Source organism: Leptodactylus fuscus, chromosome 2, assembly GCF_031893055.1.
Source record: "Leptodactylus fuscus isolate aLepFus1 chromosome 2, aLepFus1.hap2, whole genome shotgun sequence".
Lineage (NCBI taxonomy): Eukaryota > Metazoa > Chordata > Amphibia > Anura > Leptodactylidae > Leptodactylus > Leptodactylus fuscus.
The window spans coordinates 258,396,794-258,414,850 of NC_134266.1; positions in this window are offsets into that span (position 1 = coordinate 258,396,794).

Consider the following 18,057-nt stretch of genomic DNA (forward strand, 5'->3'; position numbering starts at 1 on the left):
CATGTTGGAACCGCGAGTTACGTCACAATGCACATTGACAATAAAGTACATATATGATGCAATCTATTTTCTGTTCCTGGTAAATTCCCATCTTCAGCTAGTCTGGTTATCTGACTTCTGTATTCACCTTCAGTTTCCTCCTCACTATTTATTACCATGTAGAAGATGTGCAGGCAAAGTTGTGTCACCCTCATGGCGCCCCTAAAACCAAGGTATGGGCGTAGTCAGTATACATGTCCAATTACAAGACTGTGTGGAACAAACCTTTCAATGGGTTGGCCAATTCGTGTTACCAGGTTGTTCCCATAAACTGGTAACTGACTAACCCACCACAATTGACCATAACCTGTTGGAGAATTCGGCGGCAAGTGTTCAGTTTAAGACGACCCTTTCCAAAATGTATGTGCTTGGCTGATTTTGCCAGGGAAAGTTACAGCCCGTCAGGCATTTCCTCTGTAGTGGGCGCTACAAGAACTTTGGTTCCCATTCTGGTGGACACGTCTCTGGCTCGTAGAAGGGCATGTCTCTTATGAGCCCTTCTGTGATGTCCGGATGTTATAATAGGGGTTTTATGCTTTAAAGGTGTTGACTGGGAATTTCTTTATGGCCTTAAATATGTGAATATCTGGTGGTCGGCTGACAAGTGGCCCCTGCGTGGGTCAACTGTACGAGGCTGAAGTAGATGGCTCCATGTTTTCAACGCTCATGTGCATGTAATTGCCCCCATTATAGTAACATCAAGAAGAAGCCATAGTGTTGCATTGCACTTGACCATTGTGATTACAGATGAGCGAACACTGTTTGGATCAGCCGATCCGAACAGCACGCTCCCATAGAAATGAATGCAAGCACCTGTGACGCCGGCCGGCCGCCGGCAAAGTCAGCGTCACTGGTGCTTCCATTCATTTCTCTAATTGTGATCCCTTGTCCAAAAAATTGCTAATAGGACCATAGTATGGCATGCAACCCAAATTGTAACTAAGTTAGGAGACTGGTTGTGGCCAACTCTAGTTGGCTGTATGGAATTGGCGCTTGTAGGTTGATGTACGAATATCAATTGCCGAATGTTCAGAATCTGCTACTTCAGCAGTTTAAGGGTAAGTTCACACGCAGTATTTGGGTGAGGATTTTGAAGCCGTATCCGCCTCAAAATCCTGACCAAAAAGATGGCTCCCATTGAAATCAATGGGAGCTGCTCAGGTCTTATTTCTGGGAGGCGGTTTGTTCCGACTCCCGGAAAAAGAAGCGAGATTCTCATTCTTCAGGCAGAGTCGCCTCGCGATTCGGCCTGAAGATACTCCCTCCTCCGGACTAGGCCTATTCATTGGGCCTAATCCGGAGCGGAGTGCGCGACTGGATGCTGATGCAGCGCACTGGCTTTCAGGCGCAGCTACCTGGTTTTCGGTCCGGAACCTGAGGCGGCCTCCGCCTCAGGTTTCGTTCCAAAAAAACCCGTATGAACTTACCCTAAATCTAATTAGCATGGCAATCCCCTGACTCTTATCCAAAACCCATCCCCTCCCTTCAAAGGCAGATGCCAGATGGGAGGATTGGAAACATGCCCTGTAATACTGAAAGAATTGCAAAACTGACATGAATTAAAAGAACCCGCCTCTTCATTCCCTTGGAACTCCAGTCATCTGAAAAATGTTTTGTGGGTTTTTTGTACATTGTGTAGATGTTTGTATGAACACTGGTGCAGATCTCCTCTAAACCGGCAGCAGGCAGGAACCCAAGGAGGTAAGTTCACACGGTGGAAAATGAAGAGGATATCCTAAGGTTACATGCACGCGAACATTTTAAATTGGCATTAAATTTGCTCAAACAGTCCATCTTTCATCCAATTTTTCACTGTAACAAACAAAAAAATGTCAGCACTGCCAAACAGTAAGAACTTTATGTGCATTGCAATGACTGCAAGAGAAATGCAAGGACAAAAAGTTGTGACAGCCCCCTGCTAGCACCAAAAAGCATCAGTGCTAATACCTTCTGTATAGAAAGTACATGGAAATGAGGTTCTTGGTTAACATTTTGATCAAATTGTATAAGCCAGCCCATCTGCAAGTGTCAAGGCAACCTCTTTAGATACGACCTGGCTTCCAATAAATTAGAGTGTCAAGTACACAAGGCTGATTTTATTTAGAGAGTAATATGGTTAATCCATTTGGAGATTGCATGAGATCTAAGAGTCCATCTTCCAGTCAGAAGCTGCAACCAAGGAATCCAATTCACAAGAATCGTCTAGGATTGTGAAATGAAATATTCAAAAATTTCCTGTAAATTTTTGGTTTCTGTATCATACATTTACCACCTAAATAGACACATTCAGCAGAAGTTTCCTGGAACCCCTTGAAGGGTTTGTTCAATTTGCTTATTATTTAATGGTCCAAACAAAAAAAAAAAACAACTTTACTCGCCTCTTCCCAGGCTTCCGTATTCAGCAGCAACAGGTTCGGTCTTCTGTTCACAGATTCTCTGGTTGTTTGTGCCAGGTGATCGCTACAGCCGATCACAGGTCTTACATGGTGACCTCTTCTCAAACGGTACATCACAGCTGTCACGCCATTTAGGAAGAGGTCACGGCTAAGACCTGTGAATGATGTCACTGGTAATGTGTCCTGGGGACCTGTATAGAGAAGACTAGACTTGGAAATGAAGGCCCGGGAAGAGGTGAGTAAAGTTTTTTGTTTTGTTTTTTTCTGCTTGTGTCCCCTTCATCAGCCCTATTAAATAATACATTATTCAGACAACCCGTTTAAGGCTGAGGCCACAAGTTGCCGCCAAACAGCTGCATTTTTTTGTTGCAAATTTTGGGTTCTTTTTAAACCCTGGTGCACATGACTAACTATGGCATCTGCGGTGAAGCTCACACAGCAAGGACCTGGCATCATTTCCCCTGATCAAAGATGACTCTGATCGCAGGCATTTAATCCTTTCACTTTCATAATCACATTTGGTAATGGGGTGCCCACCCCCCGCGCCGCTAGCATAAAAGCCGGGAGCCATCTGAAGGTTTGGGCTCAAAAAAATGCAAAAAATCTTCCACAAAAAAAACTACGCCTTTTTGCAACGTGGGGCATCAAACTAAACCAGTTTAAGCGCCCATGCATTGACAGAAACAGCAGAGTAGCGGGCTAGTTGCCAGGAAACTTTTACTCTTGATTTACTCAGATCTCAAGAAACAAAAGTGAAATTTAGTCTCCTTCTCAGAGCCGGTGTCAGTATGATGAAAACTGCCGGGGGTCACATGGTGGCTCAGTGGTTAGCACTGCAGCCTTGCAGCACTGGAGTCCTGGTGTTCAAATCCCGCCAAGGGCAAAAACCATCTGCAAGGAGTTTGTATGTTCTCCCCGTGTTTGCATAGATTTCCATCCCATATTCCAAAAAAGACATACTGATAAGGAAAAATGTACATTGTGAGCTCTATGTGGGGCTCACAATCTACAAACACGGCCATGCACACCTCTATTACCAGCCGAGTCCTCAGATGTCTGGCGTTTGGCCATGCTTATCATGCTGACACCGATCCTGAGAAGTAGAAAAAATTTCACTTTCGTTTCTTGGGATTTGCTCAGCATATCTCGAAAGTGACCACAATAACCTTGTCTAGACAATAAGACTTGTCCTTGTGTCTTATGACTGCACAGATACCGCATTATAGATTAGTGGAATATTTCTGCGGGCGTTAACCCTTTGAACAAATATGTTTTATATCAAATCCATCTATCACTAATATTTACAATTCTATATTTATTTAGAATTCACAATGTCGATCACTAGGGGCCCCACCAGTCACTAAAAATGGGGGACCCGAGTACCCTGTTTGATGGAGTAGCCATCAAGTATATGGGAAACCACTCCAACCTCTATGGGATTGATGGCAACAATTCTGCAGAAGAAGGGAGAATTTGGGAATCCCCAAAAATCCTATATTTATCACCTATCTATAGAGAATACAGGCGTGTAAGCAAAGGTTGCTTACGCATAAGACAACAACCCAACTATTCCGTAAGTCCGCAAGTCCGTCAGTGTATACACAGCTTATTCCAAACCTTCCAATCTTCATCGATAACTCTTGGGGAACATTCCAACGCCCTAAGACTTCATTCACACAACTGAATGTGCAGGCTGAAGGGGCAGGGGGGGACGAATTCTTTTAGCAAAATGAACTCTGATGTCATCCACCCGAGTGTCAATGGGGGAAGCGGAAGGTTCTGTTCCAATCCATTTTCATGGACACGGCAATATGATGGCAGGATCAGACTACACAAGGTTATAAAAGTTCATATTCACAAAATGACATGAATCTCTAAAGTTCCATCACTACTGATATTTCACCTTTTCCTGTAATTTTATGTAAGATCCCGATTTTTATGGACGATGGACTTTCCTTTCTACGACATGGAGACTTATAGTGAGTCTTCTGCCACCAAAATGTCTTTGCAACCACTTGCATGCTGTTGTAAGGGGCGGTGAGTGACAGGGAACAGATCTTTGGTGCATCCAAGACATGGTTGATACTGCACAATATGCGTTTTCAGGTTCATGCACACAACCCTGTTTAGACTGGGAAACGTAGTGCAGGCCAGATTGAACCTGGCTCAAGTGTATGAAGTTACAGCAGTGAGCTCCTGAATGGCCCTGTCAATACCTTACTGAACCGACAGCTTCTCGTGGTCATGTCACAAGCCCTTCGCCTGTGGTCACTGCACATTGGAGCCTGTCAATCTTTATGATAGGGAGCGGTGCTGGGTGGGGACCATAGGAGAAAACAGGTGCTCTGGCAGATGCGGCTATGCCCCTGGGTGCCGTAAAACTACATATTTGCACTCAGGTTAAAAGATGAATTCTATGATTTTCTATTGTTCACTGTCACTAACCGCCCTGAGGGGAGGGTAGCTCGCTAGAAACAGTGGTGTGGACCTAACTGGTGAGAGACAGGGACACAAAATCTGAAGTAAACAGGTTTACGCTAGGTTCACACCTGCGTTCAGCTGTCCGTTCTGTGGTTTCCATCTTCTGCATGCCATGCCGTGAGCGGCAGTGAGTGTTTTATGCTCTCGCCACAAAACCGTTTTTTTAAATCCGGACACAAAGTACTGCATGTCCGACTCTGTGTCCGGATTATAAAACCCGGTTTTGCGGCGGAGAGCATAAAACACTCACTGCCGCTCACGGCCGGACAGCTTTCTCACCCATTCAAATGAATGGGCGAGAAAGACTCCTGCAGGTTTCCGTCTCCTGCTCTGTTTTATGCAGGAAACGGAAACCTGAAGTATGGAGTGCAGGGCGCAGATGTGAACGAGCCCTTATTTAGAAAAAAATAGCTAAATAAATAAACCTTGGCTTCAGGCACAAAATTAGCAGAATAAAATACAGCCTTCTCTTCAGGCAAAAGAATGTCAAACAAATTCCTGCTTGTCCGAGCACTAACTAAACAATACAGTACTAACTGTAGATGGGGCTTACTACCAACCACACAAGAAAACAAAAATAGCAAAATACGGTCTCACCAGACTCACTGTGTGTCAGGGCAGACCCAGGCACTTCCTCGCTCCCAGGATCTTTCCTGAAGTGTAGACTCTGCAGTCTTTTATGGTCTAGTAACGAGCCCAGGACCATACCTACCAACTTTTGAAGAACCGAAAGAGGGACAAAATGTGCGGCAAATTTAGCCCCGCCCACTTTTGTGTTCACTCCGCCCACTCGTTAATTTTTCATGTGCCTGCACACAGTATAATCCTCCTACAGTCACCCGTAAATTATATGTCCCCCCTCTATCTCTCCCCCAGTTTCATATACACCCTTCATCTGCCCCCAGTTTCATGTCCCCCTTCCATCTCTGCCCCCAGATTCATGTCCCCCATCTCTGCCCCCAGATTCATGTCCTCTCCATCTCTGCCCCCAGATTCATGTCCCCCATCTCTGCCCCCAGATTCATGTCCCCCATCTCTGCCCCCAGTGTCATGCCGTCCTCTCCTTCATCTGCCCCCAGATTCACGTTCCACCTCCACATGAAACTTACCTTCTCCTCCGCTCCCTCGCCGCTCTCTGCGTGCCTCTCTCGCTGACACATATGTGGCTGAAGGAAAGAGCTGACAGGTCAGCTCCTCGCTTCGCCGCTGCGTGTCTCTCTCGCTGACACATATGCGGCTGTGTCAGCTCCTCGCTTCGCCGCTGCCGCCAGCTACTGGCTTGTAGACGCGATGTGTCACAGATGTCACATCGCGTCTACAAGCCAGGAGCCGGCGGCGAAGCGAGGAGCTGACACAGGTCAGCTCCTCGCTTCAGCCGCATATGTGTCAGCGAGAGAGACACGCAGCGGCGAAGCGAGGAGCTGACCTGTGTCAGCTCCTTCCTTCAGCCGCATGTGTCAGCCAGAGAGGCGCACAGCGGCGAAGCGAGGAGCTGACCTGTGTCAGCTCCTTGCTTCAGCCGCATATATGTTCAACTCAGATCTGCGTCCTTTGGACGCAGATCTGAGTTGAAACCGGGACATACCTCCCTCCAATCGGGACCGCGGGACATGTCACCCAAATCGTGAATGTCCTGCGGAAATCGGGACGGTTGGGAGGTATGCAGGACCCACACCTGGGGCTGAAGCCTACTCAAGACCTGACCTGGACCACACATAGGTCAGAAACCTGGGGAGATATACCAGGACTCCAGCACTTTACCTGTCACCTTCTCACAGTGTGCATGAATTTTTGCCAATTTGTGCCTGATATGCTAACTGTGAATCAGCGCCTATTAAAGGATGCAAAGAGTTGGAGGTGGTGAAAGGTTCTCGTTAATATGTCTTCAGATATCAAACATATCAACAAAGCTCCTGTAATTCAGCATTAGCATGGCAGCTGTCTGGCTTTCAGAAATAGTCTGGGACTGAAGAAATGACAGAAGTGGTTTATTACAAGAGCTCTTTTTTCAGTTTACACAACTACTATTGGGCCAAGCGATTATGTGGTTGCTGGGTGTCCCCCTGCATGGTGGAGTGGTTGGGTCATCGCATATTCACATGAATGCACGGAACATATCTGAGATCAATACTCCATTAAACATTCAAGGAATAGAGTTGACAAATAGCCCGATAAGGTTCATGGGAAGACTACGTATACAACTGCTAGAATATAGTAGCAAGGACATCAGCGATGTACACAAGTGTACTGATAAAAGTGCTCATTTATTACCAGTGTGGCGCAGGCGGTGAGTGGTGAGTATGGCTCTATACTCATCGCTCTTAGTACTGTCTATCCAGCGTTGCTCTGACAAAGGTAGTGTACAGTACAATGGTGTCAGCATAAGGAAAGAGGATTCCTAAAAGCAGAAAGTATTGAGAACATACTCACTGCTTACTTCTGGGGGTTATGTGAAGGGCAGTGATGGTGAACCTTTTAGAGACTGAGTGCCCAAACTGCAACCCAAAACACACTAATTTATCAGAAAGTGCCAACACGGCAATTTACCCTTAATAATCTGCGGATCCTCAATTGCACACAATTACAGACTTGCAAAATATGGTCATACAAATGGGACTTTATAGAGCTTTCTGCACCACTGTGACCCCCACACAGTACAATCAGTTCCACAGTGGCCCCCACACAGTATAATCTGCTGCACAGTGGCCCCCACACAGTACAATCAGTTCCACAGTGGCCCCCACACAGTATAATCTGCTGCACAGTGACCCCCACACAGTACAATTTGCTCCACGGATGGGTGCCCAAAGAGAGGGCTCTGAGTACCACCTCTGGCACCAAATGCTATAGGTTCGCCATCACGGGTGTAGGGTCTGGGATACAATGAGGGCATTATACTGTGTAGATCCCTGGAAAAGATAATCAGACAACACACATACTGAATGGTAAGAAGCAATAACATGAAGAAAATTTTCTGTTCTTATATGGGGCACTGAAGACTATACAGGAGGAGGGATGACATTAACAGGCTGGGATTGGTAAGAGGGTAAGAGGGGCAATAACATTAGGACAAGTTTCCCCAACAGTCAATGGAGACTTCGAGGGGGAGAGGTGAGTCCTGGGATGTGACTCCTCTGCCTGCTCTTACTTGCAGCCTCCCACTCTTACCTTACAGACACAGATTGTAGAACTTTTTGTGTTCGTCGACTTCTAACATGAGCGCTCTAGACTAAATATTGCACCTACAGCTTGGATCCTGGTATTAATATAAGTAAATAACTGGCCCTTATATTCCAGCTATGGATGCTTATGATATATGTCTCGAGCAGTGAACTACAGTAATTCAGGTCTCGTGATGTGTTCCAGCACATATGCCCTCCGGACTCATGGCAGACACATTCACCATCATGTGACATCCTAGTGGTACTATTAATAACATTAGAAGCAAACATATCACGGGGGCATTATCATGTAGCCTGCACGCCTACGAGCCCTCTTATTCATTCAGTGCACATGCTTTACTTCTTTAAGATAGAACTTTCCATAGGATAGGTCATCAATATGAGATGGCTTGGGGGTTCTGACACCCAGCACTCCCACTGATCAGCTTCACTGTGTACACAGCTAGAAGCACTGTCCATGATATTGCAGCTCAGTTCCCAACTAGTTCGCATATTATAGCAACTGAGCTGCAATAATATGGCACAGGTACTGCACTGTGTACAGAGCCATGTACTTCCAGCATCATACGCAGTGCAGAAAACAGCTGATCGGTGGGGGTGCAAGGTTTTGGATCTCCAACTGATCTCACGTTGATGACCTATCCTAAGCAAGGGGTTGGTGTCATAATATGGCAAGTTGAAGAATTTTTTTTTTATTATTCTACAAAATTTAACCTTTTTATAAAGATATTAAAACATTTGCTTCTGCCTGCGACTTCGCCTGTGTGTTGTTGGCGTCGATGATCCGCCTATATTCAGCAACTTGCTGCCGTTGATGGTTTGCCTGCTCTGACATTTCGGCAGCTCTCAAGCTGTCCTGCTGCTGACCTTGTTCCTCACACCATGCCTGTGATTGTTTCAGCATCTCGCTGGGACGCCATATAATGAGTGTGTTGTTGGTGTTGATGATCTGCCTGCTCCAGCATTTTGAAAGCTGTCAAGCTGTCCTGCTGCTAAACTCGTTCCTCTCGCTGTGCCAGGATTGTTCTGGCATCTCAGCACCTTGCTGGAACGTGTTGTTGGCGTTGATGATCTGCCTGCTCCAGCATTTCAGCAGCTGTCAAGGTGGCCTGATGCTAAACTCATTCCTCGCGCTGTGCCCGTGATTGTTTCAGCATCTCAGCAGCTCACTGGGACGCCATATAATGAGAGTGTTGTTGGTGTTGATAATCCCCCTCAGCTGCGCTTGAAGAGAGCTCTGTGACTTCAGGCTCCTTCATAGTTCTCCTTGTTTGCAACAAATTAGATTTTCTTTTTCCAGGCATGTTGAAAATTGGCAAACTGCCAATTTGGATTGAAGGTGTTTGCCCTTGTCAGTTTGTCAGCACTGCCTGGACCAGATCAGATAATATGCAAATGCATGCACACAAACCACAGAGGGTTAGCATGTGTTTACACAGAGAGAATATTAAGTCATAACAGTCGTGAAGCCATGTCATTTACCGGGATAAAAAGTAACCTATGTTTTAATCGAGGTTACAATCTATCTATGTGCCGAATTTCATTAAAATCCATTCAGCCTTTTTTGCATGATAGAGGAACAAACACACAAGGATGTAAAAAAGCTATGGAAATTTGGTATTGCTGTGATCATCTGGACCTACCAAATAAAGCTATTGTGTCATGTTTAACGCATTGTGAAAAATAAAACCTGAAACAATATGACACAATTCCACCCCAATTAGAATTTCGAGTACATTTTTCACCTTTCCAGTACATTGTATGGAATATTAAATGGTGCCAAGTACAAGTTGTCCTACAAAAAATAAGCTCTCAAATAACTCTGTGAACAGGAATTTTTTTAAAAAAGTTATGACTTAGGTCATCTGTATCTAATATTTTCAGAACCTGGACAACCCCTTAAAGTAGCCACAGAGAAATGCAATTTTCTACAGCCCAACCCCCAAACAATGAGATCTTTTGCGGTCAATTTTAAAGGTGTTTAGGATGTTTGTTTTTTTTTAAATGGCGGCTTCTTGATGCAAACAGCGCCACTCTTTATTATAGGTTGGGTTCAGTAATGCTAATTCACTGACTCCACAGTAACTAGAAGAATTAGATACAGAATAAAAATTCACTTTTAATAAATATCTCTAAAAAATAGACTTAATAAAAAAAATAGGTCACAATGTATCACACTATAAGGAGTCCCTCAAAATTAAAGACCTCCAAACAAACAGTTATTGGAAATGTATGTACACAGGGAGCTGGGACCTAATGGTCATCTTCAACAATTTAGGATAGGGGGGATATCGTCACTTCATAGGGAGAGACCACCATTTAGGTGTGTGTGCCAGGTCAGTCCTCTCTGCGCCAAGCTGACCAGATGCAATAACATCGAAACAGCTGTCCTTGGCTGAGAGACTACCTGGTATAATCCCAACATTATTGCAAACAAAGGCCTCTGAGAAGGTCGGGCATGATGTTAAAGGGAGCGCCACGTATTGTGCTGCATGACTGAGACTCTGTGTTCCTAATTACATCATGGAAGATAGACTTACACATCCTCAGTGAGCGCCCTCTATTGGTGTGCATACTTGAGGCACTGGCATCCTAATTATATCATGGAAGTCAGATTTGCATATTCTTCCATTTTAGGATATTGATAGTTGCTGAAACTAAACCCTCACTCCCTATAATCACAAGTATGTCCAACAAATCACACTGAATGTCCGAAAAAATGTACGTGTGCCCAAATATGATGAATGGAGAGCCCCTAGACCACCTATCCCGAGGCTACTGGCCTAACGCCACACCAACGGTATTCAGTGATCCAAGGCGTCTCTCCTGGACAGCACCGGACTATATGCAGTGAGCTTATGTGAAGATATACACTACATATATAGTGTACATAGAACAGTCTATATAGTACATATATAGACTGTTCTAAAGGCAAACACTATCCCAACGTGTTTCCTCTTAAAAAAGAATCATCAGGGGCTGATAAGGTAAGTACTAGCAATGGTTGCCAGAAAAAAATGTAGCATGACCACTTCTGATGTCGGCGTAGCGTCTGCCGCGAATAACCTGGTTTTGCTAATGCAGATCAGCCCCATTCAAGTAAGTATTAGACACTGTCCCTGGAAACAGTTGGTGCTATTTCTGCTAGGGGGCAGTCTGTTTGCTTGCAATGTTGTCTCTTGTGAAAGTAAATAATCGTTGTGTCCTGTGATCCTCTGTACTATTACAACACAGTGATGGCTCTTGACCCAGGAACTGGAGTCATAGGGAGTCATTGGCACAGGAACACTAGGGGATTTTAAATATTGGGACACAAAACTTTCTTCACTTTGTGATTCTGTGTATGAAGCAACTGTTCACATGGTGGAATGTGTAAGTGATTTACAGTCAGGGTCCACGGATGGAATGTGAGGGCCTGGGAGGCAAAATTAAATCTCTTAAGATGACTACTCTTCATCAGAACACCATATATCAACCCAACCTGGCAGATAGATAGGTTACGGTCACCTGGAACAAATGGTGTTTTCCTCTTGCAAAACACTGTTTTCGTTGCCGAAATATTGCTTCCCCCCATGCAAATGAGCTCTTTGTGTAAATGAGGACATTAATCCAAAGAGGTAAAGGGAAACCCCCTTGTTGCTCAAAAGAGCTCATCTGCATATTCGCACAGATTCACAAGGGGAAACCGCTGGTTAACCTATCTATCTGCAGGGCTGTGTTCTGGTGACAGTCTCCCTTTAAGCGGCCCATTATCTGCGTCTGCTCTCTTCGCACCCCATCCCCACCCAAGCTGCCTGTAGTCAGAACCTACGGCTTCATCACAAGTTTGGGGAGTCAAAAACAACAATAGTTTATTGTAGAATGAGGGGCAAAGAAGGATCCATGAGTGTGCCCATCCAGCTGGTCAATGAGACGCCCTGCTCAAATGTCCTGGCAGCTCTAGTCACCATCTTCCATCTCTATCATAGGTAGCAATGGGCACAAACTTTTAGGGTAGCCTACATAACGCACTATGACCTGCCCTTTATAGGGTTTTTGCAGGTTTAGTCTTAGCATTGGTCATCCAATGAAGATCAGCAGGGATACAACACTCATCACCCCCACAAATCATCTGTGACAGTAGTGCTCCATATCATAGGCCATGTGATGTCAGGTCTATCGGTCACATGGCCTGTTCCGCACACACCTAAAAAGCCACTCTCTGTTTCCCACAATGCATTACCCAAGTATCGCCCTGAGAATCAAAGGACTTTCCCAGGATGTCATCTATGAAGGAGGCTGAAACTGGACAGGAAGGCAGGAGAAAGTCATACTCAGTAACTAGCGGTGAGCTGAAAGGGTTAAGGGGCTGGGCTGAGTTTTCTGTAATCCGGGGTGCGAGCAGCAGTTATATCTCTGTGTGGTCGGATGTCTGACAGATGGATCGCCCACCAATCCGGAGTTGATCCATATCTAGCGCTGCAGCCTTGCTCTTTAACAGACCTGTGCTGTCCATAGATATGGAAAAACACGAAGGTGCACTACAAGATTCAGAAGCAATGCACCCTGTGCACAAGTGGGGGCGACAAATCTCACAGGGCAGTCACAATTGTGAGACTTCAATTATTGGGAGCCGACTCCACACTGAAATGTTCACTTTGCCTCATTACATATATCTGGCTAATGTTCTATATTATGGGCTCTACCACATTTTGGGGTTACCTTAGAAGCACATTATACTGGGGACTGATAAGGGTCTGCCTGTTGGACCCCTACCAATTAGAGATTGACAGAATATCATTAGTAGTGTCAAGTCGTGAACTTTTCACCAGTCACATAGATAAAGTTGTCACATGCTAGTAAACTATTCTCCCTCCCAACCTGGTGATCTCCAGTCACTACAACACATCTCCATTCCGAGGATCAGACAAGGTTCAAATAGCCGCATCTTCCACCAATCATCAAATGAATGGGCCTAATTGGGAGGGAGCCTCGTGCCATGGAATCCGCAGGAAGAAGGGGCATGTCGCTTTTTTTTTCCGCTACTAGCTAGCGGAAAAAAGAAGCGCGCAGCTCCCATTGAAGTCAATGGGAGCCATTTTTGGCAGCGGATTTTGAGGTGGATTCCGGGATTGTAGTCATAGGCTGGGACCCAGGTAATCTTGGAAGTAATAAAGTTTTATATCACAGCAAAACGTTTCAGTGGTCACTGCTATAAAGTCTCCCCTTGCACTGTCCATGCACCCTGTTAAGGTAAGAAATCTCACTGTGTAATCCTTTAAATTTTCTGACATTGTAGTCTACTAGCCTCTGCCAGCGACTTCGTCTGCGTGTTGTTGGTGTCGATGATCCGCCTATATTCAGCAAATCACTGCTGTCGATGGTTTGCCTGCTCCGGCATTTAGGCAGCTGTCAACAGTGGCGGATCCAGGGTTTGCGGGGCCCTGGGCAATTGACTTTGGCGGGGCCCTATGCGCAGCGCGCCGCAGCAAATTAGGCCCCGCCCACTTTTATGTTGACTCCACCCATTCTCATTAATTTTTCATGTGATTCCACACAGTATAATCCTCCTACAGTCACCCGTAAATTATATGCCCCCCCTCCATCTCTCCCCATTTTCATATACACCCTTCATCTACCCCTAATTTCATGTCCCCCCCATCTCTGTCCCCAGTTTCATGCCATTCTCCCCCTTTATCTGCCCACAGTTTCATGTCCCCCCCGTCTCTGCCCCAGTGTCATGCCATTCTCCCCCCCTTCATCTGCCCCAGTGTCATGCCGTTCTCCCCCCCCATCTGCCCCAGTGTCATGCCGTTCTCCCCCCCCATCTGCCCCAGTGTCATGCCGTTCTCCCCCCCTCCATCTGCCCCAGTGTCATGCTGTTCTCCCCCCCCTCCATCTGCCCCAGTGTCATGCTGTTCCCCCCTCCCCTTCATTTGCCCCCCAGTTACTTTGGGCCCCCTCCATCTTTGTCACCAGTTTCATGCCGTTCTCTCCGCACCACCTTCATCTTCCCCAGTGTCATGCCGTTCCCCCCCTCCACTTCATTTGCCCCCCAGTTTCATGGGCCCCCTTCGTTATGTTCCACCTTAATATTTAATACAAACAAACACTTACACTCACCTTCTATCACTCACTTTCCATCGCTCCCCCAACGCTCCTCTCTCCAGTCACATACGCGATGCAGGAGCTGTGAGATCAGCTCCTGCTTAACTCCGGCCCGGCTTGTGTGTGTAAGCGTGATGCGATGACGTCATCACGCCTACACACGCAAGCCGGGCCGGAGCTTTAAAGCAGGAGCTGAACTCACAGCTCCTGCATCACGTATGTATTTGCACTTGCCTGACCGGGACCATTTTGTTAGGGCCGGGCCGCGGGGCCCCACTGAGCCCGGCTCGCCCGGACCTGGATCCACCCCTGGCTGTCAAGCTGTCCTGCCGCTAAATTCGTTCCTCGCGCTGTGCCCGTGATTGTTCCGACATCTCAGCAGCTCGCTGGGACACCATATAATGAGCGTGTTGTTGGTGTTGATGATGCCTGTCAGCTCCGCTTGAGGAGAACTCTGTGACTTCTATCTTCCTTCATAGCTATCGTTGTTTTACAATTTTGCAACAAAAAAAATTAGATTTTCTTTTTCCCGGTATGTTTAAAGTAGCAAACTGCCAATTTGGATTAAAGGTGTTTTCTCATCAAGTGTGTCAGCGTGTTGCCTGGAGCAGGTCAGATAATATGCAAATGTATGTACAGAATGGACTGAGGGTTAGCTGAGTGTTTACACAGAGAGATAACAGACCTGGCTTTATCAGAAGCTGAGATAAGCTGCTGCAGGAGGAGTTTAATATAGTCTGTGAACATAAATTCATAACAGTTGTGAAGCCATGTCATTTACCAGGATAAAAAGTAGCCTATACAAACTATCTATGCCAAATATCATCCAAATCCATTCAGCTGTCTGCGTGATTGCGTAACAAACATCCAGACTTTCACATTTATAATATTAGTAGGATTCCTGCACAAGGCTTCCTACAGCTGAAAGATGGTTCACAATATAATACTGTCACCGCCATGTCTCATTGTAGTCTTAGCAGGTAGTCACTTGTCTATAACGTAGGAGCAACTTCTGTTTGGTGCCTACAAGGGGAGTGAGGCAGACAGGGTTGTCGTTTTGGTTAAAGCCCCACGTTACAGAAAAGCAGCTTTTTCGTTGCTTTTTTTTTAAGCCAACCCAAGAGTGGCTACAAAAGGAAATATAAAGGAAGTTCTTATATGGCTCCCTTCTGTAAAATCTACGTAATAAGCAGCTCCTCTGTAACGTGAGGCCTTTGGAAGGATTTCCCATCTCTACATCATAACTGTGGAGCTCAGTCAGAATGACCATCAGCTTCTTGGTCAGACCAAGGCCCTTCAACTCCAATTGCCCAGCTGGACGGTAAATGCAGTAGTAATGTATATATTTATTAGGTCTGTATCTCTATATGGTCCACAGAAGTCTACAGAGAATTGCTTCATACCTTAAATCATATCCTATTCATTAAATTGAATAAGACAGGGCTCCAATGTAGTTGTAGAAGCCTCTTAGATGATGGCGAAGGTTAATTTCACATGTCCAAAAGGTACAAAACATTGTAAGGAGAAATCCATGAAAAATGGATAAAGATAGGACATGACCTATGATGGTCCATTGCAGCAGCCGGTCATGTGAACAGCCCCCATTTACTTGAATTTAAATAAAGCCATGACACGACCATTATTTACAGTGTGAATACAGCTTACTGGAACGTTTGCATGTCATAACACAGTGTGAGATAAGTCAGCTGCTTAGAGGAGCACACGGCTGTTGAGTGTAAACACATCACACCCTCATGACTGGTGATTATTTCAGAGATCTCTCTCTTGCCACAATTATGGTGAAGGGGGAGCAGACGTGCAGCTTATTCATGGCTCCTCTTGTACAATTAAAGGTTTCCCGTTTTCTACATTTATTTTTGACGCTTGGTGTTAGGTCAGGCTGAGTTCACATCTCTGCTTGAGTCTGGGTCACAATGTCCGCCTGAAATTGCTGGTCCTCCATGGGACCAGAACAATGGATAGTCCAATGCTATTATGAACCTACTTTAGCTCACTAGGAAGAAAGTCACCATATATAAAACTAGCTTCTGCCCGCGACCTCGTCCGCGTGTTGTTGGCGTCAATGATCTGCCCATGTTTGGCAAATTGCTGCCGTCTATGGTTTGCCTGCTTCCGCTTTTCAGCAGCTCTTAAGCTGTCCTGCTTCTGAACTCGTTCCTTGCGCTGTTCCCGTGATTGTTCCAGCATCTCACTGGGACACCATATAATGAGTGTGTTGTTGGTGTCGATCCCCCTGAGCTCCACTGGAGGAGAACTCTGTGACTTCTGGCTTTCTTGATAGCTCTCGTTGTTTTATAATTTTGCAAGAAATTAGATTTTCTTTTTCCCTGGGATGTTTAAAAGTAGCAAACTGCCAATTTGGAATAAAGGGGTTTTCCCATCCAGTGCGTCAGCACTGCCTGGAGCAGATCAGATAATCTGCAAATACATGTACACAATGGACTGAGGGTTAGCTGAGTGTTTACACAGAGAAATAACAGACCTGGCTTTCTCAGAACCTGAGATAAGAGCAGTGAAATATAGAATGTGAACATAAATTCATACCATTCGTGAAGCCATGTCAATTACCGAGATAAAAAGTAGCAGACATGTTAATCGAGGTTACAAACTATGTGCCAAAATTCATTCAAATCTGTCAGCCGTTTTTTGCATGAAGGAGTAACAAACACACAAACTTTCACATCCACTCGGGACAGGGCCATACATGCTACCGCACACATTTTCAATTATGGTCACCACCCAGTCCCGTCCCCAAAACAGAAAGACAAACCTATTCCATGGACAGCCATCACACTATTTGACTGCTCCAGCAGGTATGGTAGTAGAGTAGACTGCTTTTAACCCCTTCCTGCCTTTTTTTTTTTTTTTTCTCCCTGTCTTCTGAAAGGAATACATTTAATTTTTACACTAGTGCATAGCTGTTTATTGCTAAATCCATAGAGGTCCACCACATACTGCCATAGTAAGAGATCATCACCTCAGAATCTATGGGACAGAACATGGAGGACCCATACATTGTCAGTAAAAGGATGCCTCAGTCTCCTTGCAGCTATAACAGCCATTCAGCTATACATTTAAAGATCTCACACCTGCCATAATGGTGCAGTGGATGTCGGAAAAGGGTTAATATTACACATTATGAAGATCAAAAGGTGAACGTGGTTATTGTGCATGACGCTAGATTTTCTCTTTTTGTTTTGGGGTAAGACAATTCTGTAAAACCTAGTTAAAGCTTTTTTAAAATAAAATAAATAATCATACAAATTGTGTAACCTCAATACCTCCCCATTTGTATAGTGCAGATCATCTGTACACCACGGAGCTTAAAAAAAAACCCTGCATTATTGTAACTCCCAGGACGATGAAGCATTTCCCATCCCACAAGAATCAGCAACCCATTTTCCTTTTCAGTATTCCCCCCCCCCCCCAACTTTGAAGAAAAATTGTCATAAGGTTTCTGTGTTAAGTAAGATTGTGTGTTTCTAGGATTCCCTTCCAAAATCTTTAAAAAAAAAAAAAAAAGGCAATTTTGTGGCATTGTCTATTTATGCGGTCAGCTTGAACACCATGCACTATTGAACAATGATATAGTTCCTTCAGTATTAAGTAGTCATGTAGTGTTGGTATTTCAGTAGTGTTAACCATAAGGTGTGTCAGTCACAACCCAAGCCTGTTTTACAACAACTAGAATAGTTATGACACATATGTTAGTAATATTCACACAGAAACCTTTCCAAGTACTGTGTATCAGTCAGGAAAACCTGCTGCACTATTTATCTATAAGATAGATGGGGCCAATAAGTGGACCATGTGTCATGTGACAAGCATGTGTTACGATTAGACGCACAATG